At 34.4% G+C, this 21,791-nt stretch overlaps 1 protein-coding gene across 3 annotated transcripts in view; it reads left to right on the forward strand.

Moving 5' to 3' along the window:
• The window catches only part of CNTN1 (contactin 1), a 389,373-nt gene that overhangs the window by 64,003 nt on the left and 303,579 nt on the right, over positions 1–21,791 (forward strand). The gene's annotated exons all lie outside the window — the stretch shown is intronic.

Genomic DNA, 21,791 nt, shown 5'->3' on the forward strand with positions numbered 1-21,791 from the left:
AATATTCTGGAGCATTGCCTCTAAGTAGATGTAAAGGTATGGATGTGTTCTAATACACAGAGAGGGATTCATTCTAGGTAAAGTAGGGAAGCTCATGTATTTTAGCAGAAAAAAAGATGTAATGCATGAATACATTTGAAAGTTAATTGGTGGGTGTGGTGCTGGCGATATTTGAAAGTTCTCTTTTGATTGCTTTTTTTGCAAAAGAATTAGAAAGCATGGATATTAGCTGGGCATGGTGGCTCACACCTGTAATCCTATCCCTTTGGGAGACTGAGGCCACAGGATCACTTGAACCCAGGAGTTTAAGAACCGTCTGGGCAAGATAGTGAGACCCCTATCTCTATTTTGAAAATAAAAAATAAATTAAAAAGCATGGACCCAGCTGAGAATCAGAAGAGGAAAAATGCTAGTGAGGGAATAGAAATGAGAGAACACAAGAGAAGGCACTTTGGAGAAAGAGGATTGTAAAGAAAATATATTTATCTTGAGGATCTTATGTTTGAGATTCTCTGGCCATTCAAGAAGAGAGGATATCTAATCCTTTTGCTCAGCCAGGAGATGAAGACTAGAGATAGATTTGGGTATTTATGGCACAGATTGGCAATTTAAACCATGGTGTAAAAGATATGGCCAGGGAGAACTAACAGAGTGAGAAGGAGCCAAGGTCATAACTTGAAGAATTTCATTATTTGTTTAAGTAATGGAAGAGGAGCCAGCACAGGAGGAAGAAAACAAAGACGAGTAAAGAAAAGTAGGATCAAACAGCAATGGCATTGACAAAATGGACATTTACAGAGTGTTCAGTTTTTAAATGGAATCTATTAGGATGAAGACCAAATAGAGACCACTGCATTTTTAAAAATTAGGAAGTTATTGATTACCTAACTAGGAATTATTTCAGAAGTGTGATGGGTTTGAAACTACAATAGTGTTGGCTGCAGATTTGATATATTTGACCATAAGAGTGAAATGAAACATCCTGGGATGTTAATAGTTTAAACTGAGTCAGAGGAAGTTTTTATTTTTTTATAAAAGTTAACTATCTCCTGTGTGCCAGACACTATTCCCAGTAGCCTTGGACAAAATGGACATTGTGTCCAAGGCTACTGTAAACCAGGCAACCCTGATTTTCAGTTTATGGCTTTTACATGAACAAGGATTTTGTAAAGAAACACTATAATTCCGTGAAAACAACAATATACTAGGTGTCAGAAGACTGTGGTATCAGACCCACAACATCACCAGTTATGTGAGTTAAGGAAAGAATCCTGCAGAGCCATAGCTGCTTCTCTGCTAAGTAGCGATAATATCTACCTGTTCACCTCCAAGTGTTGTTATATTGGTCAGATAAAATTATATGGTCTCTAAAGAGCCTCATAAAATAAAGGGTTTATTATAAGAAGGTGCTAATTGACTAAGTACATCTTCAGAATCTTGTGACCCATATTTTGTGGTTCTTAAATTGAAGCCATTTTTATTAACATTATTTATTTGTATTTATCTGAGGTCTATTGGAGTGAATTTTTCATCTTCTTGATGTTTTTATTCTTAAATTTAAATTTGCAAAATATTTACAAAACATTTTATTAAGTTTTTTTTATGAACTATTAACAGAATAAATTTAGAATATATAATTCTCCTTGACAACTGCACTAACACAGGAACAAAGACTTTATTATGCCCTGTATGGTCACATGCTTATAATAGATGAGCCTTGGCTTACAATGACTGCTTTGTTTGATGTTTATTAGCCCATGCCTTGGTGCAATTTAACTTGTCCTAAATTCACTGTTTCAGAACTACAACGTGTGTAGCACATTCATTGTCCTTTGAATAATACTCTTGCTTGAGTAGAATCTCAAGAGACTATAACCTTGGGATTTTAAGGTTCTTTCCTTATGTGCTCTAGAAAACCCTTAATGAATGTCGATTATGTAAAGACATTAAAATATTTTAAGTGGTAGAATCTGTCCTTATATGATTTTGAAAAAACATCTGTGTTGAAAAAATATCTACGTAGAGGATCTGGCTTACCTCACATTCTCCCCTTAGTGCTGATGTTAATGACCGTGATCCAAGTGTCAACTGCTTCAACTGTGGTTATTTTATCCAACTTCAAATAAGACAATTCTTTGGTATAGTATATTGTGTATAATTCTAGTCTTCATTCTGGGAAGTTTCCATAATTTTGATTATTATTACTTAGTATTTTACAATAGTGTCACAAAAGTTAAAGACAAAAACATTTCAAACATAACATTTTAAACTCTAGAACACTTTCTTTTCAGATACACTTGATTTATAAAAACGAAATTTGTTTCTCCTTATTTTCTTCAGTATTACTAAATAAAACAAATAAGTAATTAAGGTACTAAGGTAATGAGGTTATCTCATTCAATCAATTTATGTTATAATTAAAACTAAAGTTTAAAAATATTCTGTGACTGCCCAAGCTACATGATTGGAATGTAGTACCTAGAATCCCTTCATTACCGGAGTATATGTCATTGCCTTTGGTGGTTTTCATAATTAAATATCTTCACATATGGTGGTGGTAGTGATGGTGAGGAAAGGTGGGATTGACCACAATCCTGCTAAGTTAATTTTACCTTGCAGGGGCCGGCAACCATGTGAATACTCTGAAGCTCTAGTAATTTTGACCAATTCCCACTAAAAGGAGTGAAGAGAGGCAAACCTTATTCTCCGCTCCTCCTCGTCTCCTTCCTTTTCATTTTCTTCATCTTCACTATTTGTTACTTTCCTAACTTTCTGAATATGTTGCTATAAAAAAAGAGGAAAATGTTAAAGAAAATTACAATTACCTATAACTCCATAACTCAGAAATAGCCATTGTCTTAATTCTCCTATCTTATGTATTAGTCCATTTTCATACTGCTGTGAAGAAATACCTGAGACTGGATAATTTATAAAGAAAAAAAGAGGTTTAATGGACTCACAGTTCCACATGGCTGGGGAGGCCTCACAATCATGGTGGAAGGGAAAGCAAACATGTCCTTCTTCACATGGTGGCAGCAAGAAGAAGTGTCAAGCAAGAGGGGAAAAGCCCCTTATAAAACCATCAGATCTCATGAGAACTCACTATCCAGAGAGCAACGTGGAGGTAACTGCCCCCATGATTCAATTACCTCCCACTAGGTCCCTCCTACAACATGTGGGGATTATGGGAACTACAATTCAAGATGAGATTTGGGTGGGGACATAGTCAAACTATATCATTATTTTACTGATGCATTTTTTTGTAATAGATATTTTAGAAAATTGAGACTATATATTTCACACTATTTTATAACCTGCCCCGTAGCTTTGACAGTGTCTGGAGCAACATCAGATATGCTTACATGTTCTTCAAGATTATGAATTTTAATTGTTCTATAACATTTTAACATAAGGATATAATTTATTTAATTAATCCCCTATTGTTGGAAATTTATATTGTTTCTATTGTTCACTGTTATGAAAATCAAAATTTTTGAACTTTTGCTTCATATTGTTAAATTACCTTCAGAAAGTTATCAGTTGATATTCCACCAGTATGAAAGCCCTCACGTTCTTCTATGCTTCACAATATTTGGTACACTGTAGATGCGTGTGCACATACACATATATAGGATAAATTATAATATATGTTTAAATACGTTAAATACATAAGTCATAATTGTACCTCATTTTTCGGTTTTGTTTTACATTATTATATATTTGCAAGGCTAAATGTCTTTCATATACTACTGGCTATCCCTATAGTCATCCCTTGTATTTACAAAGAAATTGGTTCCAGCACCCTTACAGGTATCAAAATTCACAATGTTCAAGTTCCTTTTATAAAATGGCATAGTATTTTCATATAACCAATGTGCATTCTCCTGCACACTTTAAATCATGTCCACATTACTTACAATTCCTAATACAATGTCAATGCTATGTAAATAGTTGTTATACTGTATTTTTTATTCGTATTATTTTTTACTGTTGCATTGTTTTTTAATGGTTTTGAAAAATACTTTTTATCCATAGTTGTTTGAATCTGTGGATGTGGAACGTGCACATACAGAGAGCCAACTGTATCTTCTTTTGCATTTCTTAATCGTGCATTGCCAGGTTTTCCTTTTGAACAATCATTTGTAACAGTTATTTGTATTTTGATATTTTCTCTTTTTCTAGTATTTATGTTGCAAGTTTTTTTCTCAACTTGTCAATGTTATGTTCATAGTTTTAAAAATTCAATCTACCTGTATTCTTTTTTGCTTTGTATTGTCATAATTATCACATCTGTTGTTAGGTCCTTTTCTGTACCTCTAGTCTGTGAAAAAGAACTCTCTACCTTCTATTGGTACCATTTTCAATATTATTGTTGCTTTATAATATGTCCTCGTATTTTAAAACTGATTTCTATACATTTAAAAAAATTTCTTGGTTGAGGCTGGGTGCTGTAATCCCAGCACTTTGGGAAGCCAAGGTGGAATATCCCTGGATCCCAGTCATGACCAGCCTGGACAACATAGTGAGACTCTGTCTCTACAAAACATAAAAAAGTTAGTGGGGCATGGTGGCATATGCCTGTAGTCCCAGTTACTTGAGAGGCCAAGGTGGGAGGATTGCTTGGGCCCAGGAGGTTGAAGCTGCAGTGAGCCATGATTGTTCCACTGCATTCCATCCTGGGCAACAGAGTGAGACCCCATCTCAAGAAAAAAAGAAAAAAAATGGCGTGGTTGTACTTACTATTTATTTATTTATTTATTTCAGAAAGAAAGATACTTTTTCATTTTCTTATTTCTTATTTATTTGTTCTTCAAAGAAACCTATCTGGGAAAAGAGAAGTAATAGCAAGTTTGTGTGTTGATGGGAATGAACAATGGGTGTTGGAAAACATTGATGATACAAGAAGAAAAAGAGGCTGGGCAAGGCGGGTCGCACTTTGGGAGGCTAAGGTGGGAGGATTGCTTGAGGCCAGGAGTTCAAGATCAGCCAGGGAATATAGTGAGATCCTCTCTCTACAAAATATTTACTTAAAAAATATTTAATTAAAAAAATCAGCTGGGCTTGGTGTTACAATACCAACTACTTGGCAGGTGGAAACAGAGGATACCTTGAGCCTAGGAGTTTGAGATTATAATAAGCTATGATTATACCAATGCATTTAAACCTGAGTGACAGAGCGAGACTCTGTCTCCACAAAAATTAAAAAGGGAAGACTTCCTGGAGTGATTAGAGTAGGTGAGAGGGATAAGATCTTAGGTTTAAGGGGGAACTTCTGATCTTGTAGAATAAGATCTTGTAGACCCTTATTATGTGGTACTTGCCTAGTAAGGGTGGAGTTGAGGGAAGGGATATTAATAGCTTAAGGAGAGAAGAGTAAGTTCGAACTAGTAATCTAGAAGAATGGGAGCATGAATGGTTTGGTTTATTGGGGATTATTCATAAATGTAAGGGGATTGTTCAATTTCAGGAAATTGTTCATAAACGTAAAGTGAAAACATTCTGTATGATTATATGGTGTGTTTTGTTTTCCTAGCCACATCTAGATACATAGTTGCAAGCACAGAAACTAGGTGTAACTGATTTTAACTAGGGTTGGATCCAGTCAAGAATACAGTGAAGCAGGAGAGGAGCAAGGGAGTTTTACATAATGTAATGATTTTTGTAATGTGTCATGAAATTCAAGCCAAATAAGGAAAGTAGTAAGAGCGTGAGTTGGGGGTGAGGGAGCAGGTGGTAGGATCCATGGTTTGTAGGTCCTGGTGTGGTAGAACTGGTGGAGTTAAGGAACTTAGAGCAAGTGATCTGGGAAGAAAGAAGGCCATAGTCAGAGAGTGCAGTGCTAGAAATTGAGATTAGAAAGCGAGTGTCCTCATTGGTATAACCAGAGGAGCTGCAGTAGCATGGATGAGAAAATTACCAAATGAGAGGAAGTCAATAAACTAAAAGATCAGTGTTTCAAAGGAGCTATGTGTATAGATATTGGAACTGCCAAAAATTACAATAAAATTAGCATTGGAGGTTGTGACAGTGGGCAAAGATGTCTGAGAAATGAGTAGATAACTGCAACAAGAAGCGGTACTGGATGGTACCGTCAAAGGCCATACGTTTCAAAGCTGAGGGTTGTTAGGAAAGGCATTTGCACTAGGTGTTGCCTGGGCCTAGAATGCTTTCCCGTAGATCTCACAAATAGTTTGCTCCTCTTTATTAATTAGTTCTTTGTTCACATGTCACCTCCAAGAGGCTTTGCCTCATCATCCAGTTTGAAGTAGTCCCTCAAGTCATTCTTTGCTTTGTTGCTTGCTTTATATTTTAACAGCACTTATAACTAACTGAAACTATCTTGTTAATTTATTTGTTTTTATATACTGGTCAGTCCTTCTTAGGGGACGTATTTTGAGAACAGTTTTGCTAGTCGTTTTGTGTGGCTAGTTCCCAGACTTATGATTACTACCACATAGTAAGCAGTCAATAATTAGTTTTTGATTGAACGAATGAATATTTATAGGGCATCTTGGTCAGCTTGGGATGCAATAATAAAATGCCGTAGACTGGGTGGCTTAAACAATAATGCAGTTCCCAGTGAGGACCCTCTTCCTGGTTTGCAAATGCCAGCCTTCTTGCTGTAACCTCATATGGCAAAGAAAGAGTGAACTCTGGTCTCTTTCTCTCCTTCTAAGTGTATTAATCCCATCATGGGATTTCTACTCCCACGATCTACTCCCATGGTTATTTTCCAAAGGCCCCACCTCCTAATGCCATCACACTGGGGGCGAGGGTTTCAATATTTGAGTTTGGGAAGGACAAAAACTTTCAGTCTATTTCATAGATGAAATATTATCTTCCACATCCCTGTGACTTCTTTCAGAATCCAAATATACTTTTTAAAGCATCCTCCAGCTCAGAGCATTCATTCTTATAAGAATTCCTATTATTGACCCTTTCCTCAAGAAATGTGAATTAGAAAATAGGAAGAAATAAAGTATAAAGGTAAGGCTTGCTTTGTGATAGTTTAGTTATCAAAGTTAGGACTCACAGATATTGTCAGTTATTACTTCAAGCAATTCTCACCACTGGGTTAATGAACTTGAAGTACGGTTATCTTTTGATGTATTGGTTTCAGCTTCCACTATGCTGTTTTGCTCAGCCAATGATAACCTACCATAGAGTTTTGCCACACAAGGATAACCTTGTTGCTCCCCTCACTATGACATTCTTTTAGAATTCTTTGCACATTCGTTTAGAAACCAGGCTAAGTATGAAATGAAAATCTCATTAGTAAGAAAAAAATAAAACCATTTATCTATCTTAAGTTAGTCTTTCTTTATTAAAATAATCAAATATCTTTATATTTTTGTGCTAAATACAAAGTACTATAAATAAATTTATTTTCTTATGACTTGACAATAAGCAGACATATTAGGTAATTAACATGCTATTTAGTTTATATATAGAAAACTTGAAATAGCATGGTGTAGTAGAATGAGCCCTTGGTGTTGTCAAGGATTAATTAAGATAACAAATGTAAATCTGTCTCCTCCTTTTCTCTTTAATGGACCAAATATGTGTTATTCATCTTCTTATACTTTAATTTGGTGCCTTAGAAAAATAATTTCTTTCCACATTGTGATAGTTATTATCTAGTATGTTTCTAATTGTTGCTGCCCTAGTTTTATAAAGTGCCATTCTGTAATCACATCAGTGATTTAATGTTTCTAATAATTTACCTTTTTAAGCCTCTGGTATTATGAATATTTTATACAGTAGTTGATTTCTATATATTCAGAATATTTGAAGTTCAAAACGAAGTTTTTTTTTTTTTTATTTGTTGGCTTTCTGAGAATTTTATAGATGTGAAGAGAAATATGCCACCATTTTAAATTCCTCAACCAGTTGTTGAACACCTACCAAGTGAAAGACCCCAAGATAAGAAATATAGACATCTTTTTTGAAGTAAAAATTACTGAGACAATAATTGCAAAAGGCTATCATTTAATTTCCTGTTACAATGTAGTTCTTTATATCTGCCTAAAAATTGTGTCTTCTGTAGATTTTGAAACATTTATGGACACTCCACATTGTAATATTTTGTATCCCAGCAGACTGTGTAATCTGTTTTTGTTTTATTTTGTTTTTATTATGAAAAACTTCAAGTATGTACAAAACTAGATAAAAGAGTATAATGGACTGCTTCACATACATGATCCATGTGTTGAATGAAACTGTTGTTTCAACAGTTATCAACTCAAGATGAATCTGATTTTTTTTATACTGCACCCACTTGTATATAATTTACCTCTTTGAACAAAAGTTCTCGAAAAACAAATTTGAAGGAAAGAGACTTTATTCCAGCGAAGAGTTTGCAAACCAGGGGAGACACAGCCTTCTTGTAATGAAAGTATATTCCAGGCCGGGCGCGGTGGCTCAAGCCTGTAATCCCAGCACTTTGGGAGGCCGAGACGGGCGGATCACAAGGTCAGGAGATCGAGACCATCCTGGCTAACACGGCGAAACCCCGTCTCTACTAAAAACACAAAAATTAGCCGGGCTGCAGGTGGCGGGCGCCTGTGGTCCAGCTACTCAGGAGGCTGAGGCAGAATAAAGGAACCCGGGAGGCGGAGCTGTAGTGAGCTGAGATCTGGCCACTGCACTCCACCTGGGCGACAGAGCGAGACTGCCTCAAAAAAAAAGAAAGTATATTCCAGACAACAAAGAGAGCATTCAGGTTTTATTTATATATGTGTATACACACACACACACACACACACACACACACACACACATATATATATATATATATATATATATATATATATTTATTTTTTGAGATGGAGTGTCACTCTTGTTGCCCAAGATGGAGTGCGATGGTGCGACCTTGGCTCACTGCAACCTCCGCCTCCCAATTAAAGCTATTCTCCTGCCTCAGCCTCCCAAGTAGCTGGGATTACAGGTGTGCATCACCACGCCTGGCTAATTTTGTATTTTTAGTAGAGACGGGGGTTTCACCATGTTGGTCAGGCTAGTCTCGAATTCCTGACCTTAAGTGATCCATTTGCCTTGGCCTCCCAAAGTGCTGGGATTACAGGCATGAGCCACCATGCCTGGCCAAGGATTCAGGTTTTATAGCAAAAGTTCCTGCTCACCTTCCCAATAAGGTTTGTTTATACAGATGGAGGATTGAAGCTTGCTTAGTTCTGATTGGTTGATAGAACTGAGCCCTGATTGGCTGGGTCAGGGGAGCTCTGATTGGTTGGTTTCCAAACCCAAAACCAGAGGTCTCTGTTAGGTTTTTTTTCTTTTGCTTTTATTTTTTTCTCTTTCTTTCTTTCTATTTTTTTGTGGAGACGTGATCTTGCTGTGTTGCCCAGACTGGTCTTGAACTCCTGGGCTCAAGAAATCTGCCCACCTCAGCCTCCCAATGTGCTGGGATTACAGGCATGAGCCACCTCACTTAGCCCAGATATTTTTTTTTTTTCAAAAAGCCACTGCGGGACTGGGGAGGGAATCAGGCAACAATTTATCTTGGCACCTACAACAGGGACTGATTTGACTTTATTGTAGAAAGGAAGGTCCTGTGATACTTTTATAATATCCTTCTGAGAATACAGAGTAGGTGACCACTCCCTTACCCAGCTATGGATACCAGGTTCTGTCTTAAATGTCAACATCTCAGTTAGCCACGGGGGTCCATTTTGCCTGTTGGTCGGGGACATACTTTAACACCTTAGATCTGGAATCAAACACTCCTCCAAGTTCTGATTGCATTAGTATTGCAAGCCTTTAATCTGGGTGCCAGGGGATTTTATTGCTACCAAGCTGGGTTTGTTTTGGTTTTTTGCTTTTTTTTAGTTGACAGTATGGGAAATACGTTCTGTTTTCATTTTGAATATAAAATATATTTTCAGTTCATACTGACTTTTACCATTGGAATTTTTAATCACTTCTATCTTACATTTGTAAATCCTTCTTCCATGTCAAGCATCCCATGAAAACAAGAGATGATAAAATTATATCACAAAATTTGTTTGTGATATTTGTTTTATCCTGTAAAATACACACAGGAGTATCTACAATACAAACACTGCTGCCACCATTATTATTATTGACAGCAGTTAATTTTTTTTTTTTTTTTTTTGCAGTTCTTTTGCAGTTCCTTAGATTATAGCTCACTAGGTCTGTATAAATTATCATGTTTTAAAATCACTTGGAATTGCTGTTCACAGTGTGGCTATACCAGCGACTGGATACACATTTTGATCTATTTATTTCATTTTATTTTGTGATTTTTAAAAGCTTTTTATTGAAAATTGGATTTTATTTTCTAATTACCCCAAATATTTACATGGTTCAATGAAAAAATACAAAACAAATTATATTTAATAAATCTAGTTGGTAGCTCCACCCTGAACTGTATTTTTTTTTTATCCTCTTATAGGTGACAACTTCAAAAAATAAATAGTTCATACTTAGATTGTTGGTCTTTTAAAATAATACACACACGCGCGCACACACACACACACACACACTTCCACTTTGATATCATAAAGGCCAAGGATGTAGTCCATATTACCTGCGTTCCCGTAATTTAATTTAATTTTATATGATATGCTCCAGAACACTGAATTGTTCCCTTGGAAAAATAATTACTCTGTCAAATAAATTCAGAAAAATGGATTAGTCAAACTAACTAGATTTTCCGGAAATGTGCATTATAATCTTCAGGGAAGATTATCATACATGTAGCATTTCACAAATGCATTTTATAGGTAATCTATTTGTAAATCAACATGATAAAGCTTACAGAATTACAGTTTGGAAAACACTGACTTAATTCATATACTATGGAGTTGTCAACAGATTTATCTAAAGAGCTCAAATTTTAAAATATTTTTCATCTATACCAATCTTTAGAAAAATATACTCTGTAATTTTGTGTAGTAACACTTCTTTGTAGTTAGGCAGCATTTAATTTTCTTATAAACTCGTAGTGGGTATCTTTTTAAAGCATCCTAGACTTGGGAAATTATAATAAGATTTGTTCTCCCAATATTCACTGGAGCACTTCTATTCTTTAATCTGCAGTTTTCTTTTTTTTTTTCCTTGAAAAGTTTTAGTAAACTATTTTTAAATATATGATTCAGTCAGTTTTGATTCTTGGTTCTCAGTTTGGTTGTGGACATGTGGGTTTATTTTGGGTTTATTTTATTTCTTAGATAGATCAGCTTAAATACTTTAAAAGGTAAGCTTTTTAAAACAAACTACTGGTTGGTAGCAGGTGATTGTATGAGTATATTTTAATTATTTTATTTCTATTATATTAAATTTAACATATTTTTCTCCATAGTTAGAGGGTTTTTTGTTTGCCTGTTTTACTGTTCACTTGGATTTTGAGGGCTGTTTCTGTCTTCAGTGAACAATCATCAAAGGCTAGAATCATAGAGAAATTAAAATGTTATTTTAGACTAGGCTAAACTTCTAAGCTTAATTAAACTCTCAAATTAATACCAGCATCCTAATTTAAGCTGAATGGCAATGCAGGATAACTGATTTCTCTGCTTTTGTTAGGGATGCTTCTACAATACATATTCACTAGCACAGACATCACAAGGTCTTTACATTCCAGACTGTATACTTTTTGTTCCTCTTTAATTCAAAATCAGGCTCAAATATATTAATCTCTGGGTAACTACAAGTAAGTGTATATTTAAAGAAAGCTAGACTTTATTTTCTTTCAAAGGAATATTAAGTACAAACATTATGAATTTTACTGTTACACATATACAAAGATCACCTCTCATATAGCCATTTACAAGTACAATTTCCAAAGTAGAAATAGCTTTAAACTCCCACGAGAGGGATTTAGGGCAAACCTTTGACATTTTATAAAATACCTTCATCAGTGATGAACTGCGAGGTATACTCTTGAACTGTGGGAAAAAATCATGATGATAAGACAAGGAATTGGTCCGTGGACAATAGAGGTCATCACCTTTGAAAACAGATTAAAATGTAAATGTTCTTGAGAATTCAGAGAAATGGTCAGAACTTATCCAAAATAAAAGTATATTTAGGCAAAAACTTATCTACAAAATTTTAGATGAGTAATATGTATTATCACAAAAACTGAGCATAAGTTCAAAACAAAACGAAACAAAAAGGTAAACGTTTCTACATAATGTATGAGGATAAATGTTCTACTGCATAGAATAGTAAAAGAAGGAAAGGACTTGTGTCCTAGCAGCTGGGTTTGAATCTTCACTCATGCGTAAGAACTGGCTGAGACCCTGCTTTGTGCTATACTGTGTGCAGACACCACAGATAAAATGATGAGTAAATTATACATGGCCCCTTTTCTTTTGTGGCTTACATTACAGTGGCTAAGACAGGAATTGAGTAAATAATAATAATGAAAGCATGTAATTAAAAAGTGAAATGGGTGCTCTGAAGTTAAAATATAGTTTGAATATCTGTCCCCTCCAAATCTCCTGTTGAAATGTGGTCCCCGATATTGGAGGTGGGGCCTGGTGGGAGGTATATGGGTCATCGGGCAGGAGCCCTCATGAATGGCTTGGTGCCCTCCCTGTGGTAGTAACTGAATTCTCACTCTGTTAGTTCATGTGAGAGCAGGTTGTTTAAAAGAGCACAGTGCCCATCTCCACTTCTCTTCCTCTCTTTCTAGCCATGTGACAAATCTGCAGCCCCTTTGCCATGATGAAAGGTCTTCTGAGGCCCTGACCAGAATCTAACGCTAGTGCCAGGCTTCTTGTACAACCTGCAAAACTGTGAACCATATAAACTTCTTTTCTTTATAAATTACCCAGCCTCTTTATAAATTACCCAGCCACCTTTATGGCAATGCCAAGCGGACTAAGACAGCAGGCAAATAAAATGAGCTTGAAATCTTCATATTAATGGAAACTTAAACCTTGAGCGAAGGTCAGGAAAGAGTTCCCTGATGGAGGAATTTAAGGGGAGATCTGAAGGTTAAGTAGTACATATTGTCCATATCTGGGCAATTTCAAAGCCATATAGTCCTTTTGTTAAAGCACTTGTTTGTACTGCTTTTACAAATACCTTATAAGCATACACTAATTAGGAAATCATATCCTGTATAGAAAATGGGCAAGACGTGATCCATCTTCTCGTAACTCTCCGTCTTTTTCTCAGCTAGGCACAGGTTAGCATCTTGTATGAAACTGAAATAGTACTACACTTTTTGGGTTATAACAAAGCAAGGCTATTTTCATCTCTAACAGTTCCTGGCTGATCACCATGTTCCATGCCACAGAAAAGCCTGAATAATTCCTTTAAACAACATACTGAAGCCAAGAATTAGCATTCTTTCTGGCTGAATTGCAACTGCACACAGGTTGGCCTCTCCGTTTTACAACGATGTTTTCATTAGGTCAGTTGAAAGGCTTCCTTCTCTGAATGCAAAGTGAGAAACAGACAAGGAAGAGGAGTTTGAGCAAGAAATAATCTCTAGTGAGTCCCTTGTGTACATTTTCTCAAGTTTTCAATAATTAATAACTTTATTCTTATGTGCAATCAGGGACTATTTATTTTTATTTTATTTTACATAAGAATCTTTTCTTTGTATGTTATTGCATATGTTCATATATAAACATGCATGTTTACATGTTCTTTCAAACTCTGGTGGTATCCCCAAAACAATGTGCTGTGGTGATCCGCATGAACCAGTCATCCCAAAGCAGGTCTACAGAAGGTCTGAGTGGGTGTCATTGCTTTCTAGTGGCAATTCATTATTGCAGATTACCAAGTCAGACATACCATAGTGCATCTGCGTGGAATTATAAAGAATTCATTATTGTTATTTTCATTCCTAGATTCAACATGCTTTAACAAAACATAAAAATAAGCAGATTAATTCTATGAAGATGAATTTTAGTAGTTGTAAACAATATCTCTTTTTTTTCTGAAACACATGAGCAATTTGTTTTTATTAGTCAGAGAAGAATAACATTGTACTAAATTCAACCTTCTGATAAACATGATGTTAATGTTATTAAATAAAATAGCCAATTGTAATTATTTGGAAACAAGAGCAGACTATAAAGTGCATCTTGTGTTTGTCCATGGCCAACAATTAAAATTCAATTTATACAGGAGAAAAAAATAAATACATTATAGATTTGGAGTTTAATGTTATTTATTCTGACATTTATAAACTGAACTGTAGTATGTTTCAGTTAACCCAGTGTAAGAGGAAACAACCAGAAATGTGAGGGCTTATTTAGCTAGATACAGTACATGGGAACTTGTCTTCATTTAAAATTTTTGTATTTTGTTCATCATGAATTTTTGCATCAATTTTGCTGCTTTAGGATATTGCACTAAAATATTATCTTTAGTACAGATTTATCTTTAGTACAGATTTTTTTGGAGTTCCCTTAAATTTTTCACCTGAGGCAAGTGCCTTATTGTTTCATCCTGGTCCTGGCCCTCTGCTGTTTAGATATTTTAAAGGCAATAATAAACTGTAATATTTATAGAAATATACCCCTAGCAAAGGTTTCATCCTTGGCCCACTATTTAATTAGTTATGTGTAAATATTCTAACATAACGTTATTAAAAAGAAAAAACGGGAACCATATGTTGAGAGGAGAAGACCTAAGGGCCTATGAACTCTGTTGCAGAGAAGTGAGAAGAGAGTTCTGCTAGGTTCTTTTGCACTCAGGTACAGTGTTCTTTTGACAGGTAGTGAAACAAAAGCTGTAACCCTATTGAGATTGGAGGAGCTCTATAGCCTTAGCCATGCCAAGCTTTGTATTTTGTTAAATACTACCAAATCCCTCCTTATAAAGCAATCAATTTTTTTTTAGCACCTCAAAGTATGCCACTGTTACCTGGAAAGAGGGTTCCTCGGAGAACAAATTGGCAGTCTTTGTAACCTCAGTTATTCTGGAGAGGCATTCACCAAATCAGTGATCCAGAAAAAGAACAGCCTGCAGGCCCAGGGTTGCATTCAGAAAATTTTCGAAGGAAATCATTAAAATCTCTTTGATTCTTTTCTAAAGAGACAACTTAGGTGCAATATTATCTGGAACTGGAAACAAAACTAGCACTAGAATAATAAAATTTGCAGTAATAAATCATGTAGAAATGGAATCAGAACATTTCTATGATAAACTTTTGTTAAAATACAGCCATTAGATTTTTTGTATGTATGCATGTATATATATGTGCGTGTGTGTGAATGTGTGTATTTTTATTGCTTTAGGGATTGAAGCCATGAAAAGAATTAGTAAAGGGTGTATATGTAGCTTATACCAATTCACATATTGGGTTCAAATAGGAATTTTAGAGTCTAGATGCCATATAAGGAATACATAAAGCTTAAGATATAATATACCATTAACAAAAATATAATCACAAATATTTCTGAAATGTGTGTATAAAGAGGGGATGGTCAGAGATTGTGCAAGAGACTGAGACTGGCCTGGCTTGATTAATGCTTTTTCTGTTATGTGAACTTTATTGGATAGTCTAAAGCACATGGTATATGCAAAATAATAAATATAAAATGTGAAGCTATTACATTTTACTAGTGACAGTGAAATAAGCAGGGGCGGGTGCATTATGAAACTAATGAGGTGAAAACTCCCTTTTTAGTGTTTCAATTTTAATTCATTGTTTTGCAATCCTACGAGCTGCATCTTGCTTTGCTTATTGAGTCAGAAACCTCAGTGCATTTTCATTTGTTTATAATATAGTTTGTCCATGTACTAAAGAAGCCTGCTCTAAGGGAAACCCAGGAAAGAAATTCAATAGGATCTCATGAAACTCTTAGAATATTCTAATAATAAATCACATTAGACATAAATTTGATTCTGTTACAATTAGAGAAAAGATTGTGAAAGCTTGTTGAATTAGAATCACTCAGATAGTATTAGAATTTGGGCTCGAACCATTTCTCAGGCTCGAGAACTAAAATTATTTTCTTTGTATCAGTCTGTCATCCTGTATTCTTTCCATGAATGGTCACTATGTATATTTTTTACTTTGGCTTTAGGATAATTTGCTGAGAAGCTTAATTTTCAAGTAAAATAAAGTCAATGTCTAGTGTTATTTATTTCTTTTGTAATGTTGTTCTTGCAAATATTCTGCTAGATATGGGAAACTCTATATATTTAAGAGGGATATGTTCTTATTTAGACAGCCCAGACAGAGGAAACCTAAGACTATATATCTAATCTGTGCTGATGCAGGAAGTCCTCAATTCAGGATTAGTCAATGATAATGTAAATAAGTGGGAAAGATTTGTATTGCTGCTTTCGTGAGCAGCTGAGCTGCAGCGTTAATAAGCGCAATAGGCACCTACAGGCTGCGGGTTGCCTATGGCACTACCCAAGGAGAACTGCTGGTTGTAAAACTGGTTAGCGTGGGTGGTGTATTTATGAGGTGTCCAAAAACTAAAATATGAGATCTATTATTATTTGGTAATACTAATTATTTAATAATATCAATTTTATAAGATTTTTAATTGTTGTTGAAAAGACAATTTAAATGGTCTTGATCTGTACCCTCTTCCCTAATGCTATGCTGAGGGAAATACACACATAGCAATTTGGACAGAACACATGGCAAATGGCAGAGGAAGATTAGAATCTAAGTCTCCAGGGCTCCTGGCTCCTTACATTTCTCAGAAAATTATGCTTGTACCTTTATATGGTCAAGTAAATTTATTGGAGGAGAAATCTGCTTATCCAGATATTGGAATACTAATTTTGGCTTCACCTCCAACCCTTCATATAAATTTTTTCTCATATTTATTTCTCATCTGCAAAATAATAGCATGTAGATGTTATATGGAATTGTGAATTATTCACATAATTCTGAATAAAGTTGTTTCTAAATTACCTTCAAGTATTTGTGCTTTAAAGATAAATTATTTTTTATCCATGTGGTACAAGTAAGGAGCAAGAAGAACATGAACTTTATTTGACTGAAGCAATCACACTCATTTGTTTATCATCACATACTGTGTCTTATCACAATATAATAGATGACTTCCATAGTAAGTTACCTAGGGGAATTTTATTATAATATGGGAAGTTAAAGCCAGAGAATAAAGAACTAAAATCTATTCTAGTATTAAAACTAAGAAGCAGCAAAATAGAGGGGAGATATTAATACTTGTCCAAGGGTTATAGGTTTGAAAGATTGACTTTATACCTATACCTGTATGACTTTTGCCATGTTTTCTCTTAACTGATAATTCAATACTGTAAGCTGAATATTTAGGCTTGCAAAAAATAAATGTAAGTATCATTCTGTACCTTGATAATTTCAAAATGAATATTGAGCTGATGTTGGGAAGACATTGAAAATATCTTAACAGAACAATCAGATGATTATGACTGTGACATAAGAATATTTCTCTGGAATCAATGTGCTGGATAAATTGGAAAAGGAAGCTAATTAAAAAGTTGTAATTGTCTAAGTAATAGAAAGAATGGCTTCATTAGCACAGGGACAGTGAGACTAAAAAGATTATAGACTGCATTAAAATTGCCACTTCACATGCTGTTAATTTCTAAGGGAAGTGGAAGTAAAATGCACTGTCTCAAGCTAAGTGGGAAAGAAGTATATATATCATGTGTATATATATATCTAAATAATATGTATATATCGTGATATAAATAATATATATATCGTGTGTGTGTATACATATCGTGTGTGTGTATATATATAATACATTAGATATAAATTTAATTCTGCTACAATTAGAGAAAAGATTGAGGCTTGTGAGAGCTTGTTGAATTTGAATCACATTTAGAGAGTATTAGAATCTGGGCTAGAACCATTTCTCAGGCTCGCAAACTAAAATTATTTTCTTTATATCAGTCTGTCATCCTATATTCTTTCCATGAATGATCACTATGTGTGACACACACACACACACACACACACACACACACACACACACGCCCATTGGATATACATATATTCCAAACTTTTGTAACCAATCTTTGATAGACAAATGTGTATAAACATTGTTTTGGTTGATATATCAGTTCTTTTAAAAATTCATGCAATATACCCACCATGTGTTGACTCTAATAATGTTTCTGTCAAATAACACCTCCAAATAAGTTTAAATTCCATAAAAATTAATGCCTGAGTTAAAGACAACCGAATTCCAGATTTGTTTTATGAGACAAAGTGCTGATAAAACACTCTATGTAAACCTGTAGCCTACTCCTTTTCTGCTCTGACTGGCTTGGCACTTTTCATTTTAGAAAACGATAGTTAAGTCATTTCTTTTTTAATTTTACATTCATCCCATACGACAGTAAAGATTCAGACATTTTTCCATCCTTTCAAATTCTCAAAAGCTATATTTATTTTTAAAAATATAAGAATAGATGTGTAAACCTAGGAAATGATTTTAATATACATAGTTAACATTTCATTGACTTTCATATGTTAAATCTTTGCTGTGTGAGCAGCAGGAAGCTACAGAGACTTCCAGAAACAAAACAAAACAATGTTAGCTTTATGATAGTGCTCAACATTCCTCACTTTACAATGTTTTTCTAACCTCTGACCAGCAACAGTATATGTATGTTGCTATTTTAAGTACTTTCTGGCAAGTGTGAGCTATTATCCCTGTTCTAGCAAGCAAACTTTGCACAAATATTTCCAAACCAATGTGTCAGCAAACATTAGTTTACATTATATATAACTGTTAGAAGCATATGTTTAGTATTGGACACAGAACTCCAGATATGATCTCATCAAATGCAATTTTCGTGGAACTTATTTTTCAGCACACTTACCATCTTCTTTCTCTATAATTTAAGCTCAACGACAGAAAAGATGTGTTTGACTTGTTCTCATTGGTTATCACTGTATTTGCAGTGCTCTGAGGAATCTGGAGCACAGAACAAGCTGAAGTAGGCAGACTCTGATGAGCAAAAACATGTAATTCCAAACAAGGAAGACTGTAAGATAAGATAATAACTTGGTTGATACAGGTGGGATGAGTTCATCAGAGAAGAGAGAAGCTCAAAACAAATTGAAGACTGCCATATTTTTTTTTTTTTCAAAATTAAGATCTATAAGTGAGGATTGATGGCAAAAGGAACGAGCCTCATATTTGAAAGAGCTCAGAAGGTTGCCAAGTAGTGTGGGGTTTTTGTTGTTGGAAAGGCACTCTAAGGAAGGCAGTCATGATTGTGATGTCTAAAGAGAATTTCAGAGACTGGATTCATTTCTGAATGTTTAAGGGAAGACATTGATCTATCAGTAGTTCAATTATTCATGAGAGGGAAATTTGTAATCTCACAAGACAGCACATATTTGAAGAATGATTATAGAAAATATATGTGATCTGGTGAGAGTCTCCTCCAAGGAGAGAAAAGCTAATGGTGATTGTCAACTTTCATGACTATTTTAACAAATAAATAAACTCAATGTGATAAAGTCTGCTTTGTAATGCATTCCACTGCTTCCTCTCCAGTGTAATTTCATGAATAACTACAGAAATCACATGCTTAACTCTCATCTCAATATATAATTTAGCTATTATTGAATCTTCCTGCACTAAGAGAGCATTTAAATTCTGCTTTTAGTCTTCTACTTTTGGTCTTTTTGTTTTGTTTTGTTACCTTTTTCCAGTTTTTTAAAACCCAAGTTTACTAAAATATTTGAGAAATTAGAGCAACTAAGTCTTTTTAAATTTTTTATTAGTATTAAATAATACTTGTACATATTTATAAGGTACATGTAATACTTTGATACAAGTATACCATATGTAATGATTAAATAAGGATAATAGAGGTATCCATCTTGTCAAGTATTTATCAGCTTAATTTAAAATGTACAGTAAATTATTGTTAATCATGGTCACCCGTTTTTGCTACTGAACACCAGATCTTATTCCTTCTCTCTTACTATATTTTTGTACCCATCAGCTATCCCCTCTTTATTGTTCTTTCTAATGTTTAATAGGAAAGTGGTTATTTTTCTTGATCTACTATATGGAGGAGAGTTTTTAAAAATAACTGTAGATGCTGTATTTGGAAGGAAACTAACATATTTAAATGAAGACTGCAATTAAATGTTTTTAAATATAATGCATGTTTCTTTAATATAAATGAATTATATATAATGTAATGTATATTTCCTTTGGTAGATACTAATTTGGAAAAATTTTTAGGTATGAGATATAATTACCTAGAAGCCTAGAAACTTAGGTAGGTAGTTTATCTTTAGTTCTATAATTTTTTTTTCCATTATATTTTGGGTACTAAATGAGTGTCTCTTTGATTACATATCTAAGCCTGATATCCTAGTAGGGAATAACATATGTAGGTATATTATGACTAGGCCATGGTTTATCTTTTTTCTGTTTACTTTTTACTTCATTTGAGAAATCATTTCTCCTAATCACAAGTAAAATATGAACATACTTTAAGTCTAGAAATCAGCATTCAAAAACTAAAGCATACAAATACATAAATCCATGAGTTTAAAGACAGACAGTAGAAAGAGTTACATAATAAATTTTGTTATGTGTAGGCACCAGCAAGTTTTATCTTATAAATTAAGACCTAAGTTAGACACAAATAACTAAGACAGTCGTGACTTGAAATGCTAGAAACATTGCTGGGTAACATTGCCAAAAACAAGTAAGCAAACAAAAACAAGCCCCAGAGATCAATATGAGGCAAAAACATAGTGTAAGTAGTATGTTGTCACTGCATAGTTACTTCATGAGTCAATTACACATATAGATAGATTTTTAATAGTATAAAACAAAAGTTGTTTGAATTATACAGTGTGACTTATTAATTATCCATTGTAAAAGTTACAATAGCAACTATTGAGGGCATTTGCCTCATTCCACATGATGTATGGTAATGTTATTGCAGCCCAAAGCACTGATATTTCTCTATTATTCCTTTGTTTTAAATTTCCATTCTTTTTTATTTAAAATGGGCCACAAATTATAGTTTCTGTGTTCTACTAATCAGTGTACAGTTGGGACTGATTACTGAGTCTAGAATTCCTACAACACTGTAAGACAGATAAGATCAAGAGTTCTCAACAAGAGTTAGACACATAAAAGTAAAGCCTATATAATAAACCAAAATTCACTGAATTGCTCACTTAAAATAGATCAATTTTAGGGTATGCAAATTATATATCAATAAAGTTACTTTTTGTTTTCTTTTGTTTTGTTTTAAGATAGAACCAGGAGAGGATTTCACTTGCAGCCATTATTGATTTGTGACTCGTAATTCTTCTGTGAAATACTATGGGGTCAATTATTCATGCCTCGTTTTTATATTTTGAATTCCTCCTTTTTTCCAGATCCATTCCCAACTTTAAAAATGCCCAATGAGCTTACATTCTTAAAAACAAACAGGAAACAAACAAAAATCTTTCTCTATCCCTACTTCCTCCTTTCCTGTCTTCTAAGTTTTAGACTTAAGAAAGGAATAACAACAGGTGCTGGAGAGGATGTGGAGAAATAGGAACACTTTTACACTGTTGGTGGGATTGTAAACTAGTTCAACCATAATGGAAAACAGTATGGCGATTCCTCAAGGATCTAGAACTAGCTGTACCATATGACCCAGCCATCCCATTACTGGGGATATACCCAAAGGATTATAAATTATGCTGCTATAAAGACACATGCACACGTATGTTTATTGCAGCACTATTCACAATAGCAAAGACTTGGAATCAACCCAAATGTCCATCAGTGACAGATTGGATTAAGAAAATGCGGCACATATACACCATGGAATACTATGCA

Source organism: Papio anubis, chromosome 9 (genome assembly GCF_008728515.1).
Source record: "Papio anubis isolate 15944 chromosome 9, Panubis1.0, whole genome shotgun sequence".
Lineage (NCBI taxonomy): Eukaryota > Metazoa > Chordata > Mammalia > Primates > Cercopithecidae > Papio > Papio anubis.